The sequence below is a fragment of the Phocoena sinus genome, chromosome 9 (genome assembly GCF_008692025.1).
Source record: "Phocoena sinus isolate mPhoSin1 chromosome 9, mPhoSin1.pri, whole genome shotgun sequence".
NCBI lineage: Eukaryota > Metazoa > Chordata > Mammalia > Artiodactyla > Phocoenidae > Phocoena > Phocoena sinus.
The window spans coordinates 104,182,101-104,185,898 of NC_045771.1; positions in this window are offsets into that span (position 1 = coordinate 104,182,101).

The window sequence follows — 3,798 nt, forward strand, 5'->3', positions numbered from 1 at the left end:
GACAGAGGAAGTGTGCAGTAACGCCAGAGCCAAGCAGAGCAAGGTGGGAAGTTTCAGAAAGCAAGGCTTCAGAATGCTTTGGTGCTTTCTAAGCCACAAGTGTAGACTTTATCCTAAAGGCCATGGGGAGTCTTTGAAGGGTGTTTAAGGAGGGAGTAGCAAGACGGATTCACAAACGTCACTCTAACTACAGAATGGTTGATGGAGCAGAGAAGCCAGAGGGGAGGAAGTAAAACCAGTTAGGAAGTGGGCACTAGCAATCCATGCCAGCGCGGAGAGAGGGGGAGTTAAGGGGCTCTTCCTGGATACCCACAAGATCAAGCAGAGAGTTCCAGAAAGTGTCCGAAGCTGAAAACAGGCAAATGCTTGCCAAGACATCCCATACCTGACTCAGAAATTAAACATGTCAGTAACCATAGATGTGGTGAATAAAATGTGATAAACTGAGGACCCACAAGATTTCCCATCATTCATATGCAATCAACACAGTTAGCACAATGATAGGTTACATTGTGCTTTCTGTTACTGCAGGGTTTTTTTAATGGTAATAATGATAAGAGAGCTTTTTCTGCATTCCCAGTATTCCATCGGTAGCTAGTAATGAATGCTATGCACCATAACTACCTGTGTTACTTTGTGCCACCCACCCATCACACAAACCAGAAACCCAAGAGGCATCCTCTCCCCGATCCCCAGAGCCAACCCATCAGGACAGTGGTCCACTTTGCTACATTAAAACCAAGAATAACTTTGTTCTGTCCACCTTTTTCTCCTCTACTGCCAGCTCCCTAAATATCCATATGCGACTGGCTCTGTTTCTGAATTTCTTCTTCTGTTTTCTTGTCTGTCTACATGCTTGAATAACACAGTTTTCACCATGGAGTCTTACTAACGATTATTATGTTTTAATGTATAAAACGGCTAGCCCTCCAAAATTGCTCTTCATTTAATGTCATTTATTTAGGTCTTCATTCTAGATCGTTTATTCTTCCAAATCAAATTTAAAATCAACTTGCTTAACCTCAGAAAAAAATATGGTATTTTTATTGAGATATCAATGAATTATAAATTAAATCTGAGAAAGTCAACATAATACACATACATGTATATATATATATATATATATATATATATATATATATATATACATGTGGATATTTATTTGTCCAGTTTTTGTTTTGTTTTGTTTTTTGCGTTTCGCAGGCCTCTCACTGTTGTGGCCTCTCCCGTTGCGGAGCACAGGCTCCGGACGCGCAGGCTCAGCGGCCGTGGCTCACGGGCCCAGCAGCTCCGCGGCATGTGGGATCCTCCCGGACTGGGGCACGAACCCGCGTCCCCTGCATCGGCAGGCGGACTCTCAACCACTGCGCCACCAGGGAAGCATCGGCAGGTGGACTCTCAACCACTGTGCCACCAGGGAAGCCCTATTTGTCCAGTTTTGTTTTATGGTTTTCCTCATGTGGGTTTTGCACTTTTTGGATAGGTTTATTCCCAGCTATTTTCTTAAAATTTTGATGTAATTACATATATTTGCTATTTCATCATATCTGCTAAAAGACTAGTTTGTATATATGAAGATTGTTGATCCTACCGTATAAATCGTTCTATGGTTTGTAGTAGTATTTTCCGACAATTGCTTTTGTTTTGCAGACATACATGATGTCACTCGTAAACCCCTTACCAATTTTTTGTGCTTCTAATTGCATTGTTTTAGTGCCTCCAATGCAATGTTAAACAGTAATGGAGATAGTAGGCATCCTTGGTGGGAATGCCTCTAAAGTTTCCCCATGAAATAAGAAGTGGCTTTTTTTTTTTAATCGAAGTATAGTTGATTTACAACATTGTGTTAATTTCTGCTGTACAGCAAAGTGACTCAGTTATACACATATATACATCCTTTTTTGTATTCTTTTCCATTATGATTTATCCCAGGATATTGAATAGAGTTCCCTGTGCTCTACAGTAGAAGCTTGTTGTTTATCCATCCTATATATATTAGTTTGCGTCTGCTAATCCCAAACTCCCCGTCCCTCCCCGACTGACGCTTGGCAACTACAAGTCTGTTCTCTATGTCTGTGAGTCTGTTTCTGTTTTGTAGATAAGTTCATTTGTGCCATATTTTAGATTCCACTTATAGGCTGTATCATGTGGTATTTGTCTTTGTCTGACTTATTCACTTAGCATGATAATCTCTAGGTACATCCATGTTGCTGCAAATGGCATTATTTCATTCTATTTTATGGCTGAGTAGTACTCCATTGTATATATGTACCACATCTTCTTTATCCATTCATCTGTTGGTGGACGTTTAGGTTGTTTCCATGTCTTGGCTATTGTGGATGGTGCTGCTATGAACATAGGGGTGCATGTATCTTTTTGAATTATAGTTTTGTCTGGGTATATGCCCAGGAGTGGGATTGCTGGGTCAAATGGTAATTCTGTTTTTAGTTTTCTGAGGGTTCCTGAGAAAACCTTCATACTGTTCTCCATAGTGGCTGCACCAATTTACATTTCACCAACAGTGTAGGAGGGTTCCCTTTTCTCCACATCCTCTCCAGCATTTGTTATTTGCAGACTTTTTGATGATGGCCATTCTGACTGGTGTGAGGTGGTACTCACTGTAGTTTTGATTTACATTTCTCTAATAATTAGTGATCTTGAGCATCTTTTCATGTGCCTACTGGCCATCTTTCTGTAAGAAGCTGCCTTTTGATATGGGTTATTAATCCATCTTAAGTCTTTTAAATCACAAACGGGTACTGAATTTTGTTAACACCTTTTTGGCATCTATCAAGAGAATAGAATTTTTCTGCTTAGATCTATTAACATACTGAGTTATATGAATAGATTCCCTAGTATTGAATCACTTTTGCATTTCTGAAATATGCACCATTCAGTCACAGTGAATTCGTATTTACGTGAGCTATTGGATTCTATTTACCATTATTTTATTTAATATTTTTGCATTGAAATTCATGTGTGAGATTGGGCTGTAATTACTTTTTCAGATTGTATTTGTCCAGGTTTGGTATCCATATCATACTTGCTTCATGTCCTTCTGTTTTAAAGCTCTGGAATCTTTTAAGTAGCACTGCAATTATCTGATTTTTAATGATTTTGCGGGATTTTCCTAAGAAACCATCTAGTCATGGTGCTTATTTGTAAGGAAGAGTTTTCACTACTTTTTCTGTTTCTTCTATGGGAATTGGTCTGATTATCCTTTCTATGCCTATGGGAGTCAGCTTTGGTAAATTATATTTCCTAAAAAGTTACCCATCTAAGTTGTCAAACTTATTTGCAGAACATTCTGCTCAATGTATAATTTCTTTTTATTTCCTCTTTTGATGACTGTTTTCCTGTAGTCATCTTTTATTTTGTGTACTTGTGCTTTCTCTCATTCTTCATTTATTTTATTAAGCTGGCCAATGGCTTATCAATTTGGTTGCTATTCTTTTCAGAGAGCAAGCTTTATATTTTCTTATTAAATTCTGCTGTGGATTTTATTTCCAAATCTTTAATTTCTGCTTTACTGTCATCGACTGCTTCTTTCTTTCCACTTACTTTGTTGCCCTCTCCAGTTTTTTGACTGGTCAAATCATTTGTACAGATTCATTTTTTGTAGAGTATTCACTGCTATGAATTTTAGACTCTGATGTATTGCGTTTCTATTATTGTGATTTTCTAGAAGTTCTGAAACTCAGTTTTGTATTTCCCCTTGGAGCCAAGAGTTGCTTAATAGCCAATGGCTGCTTAGTGAAATGGTCCCCGACAGAAAGAAAACAAGTACAGGAGTCCTGC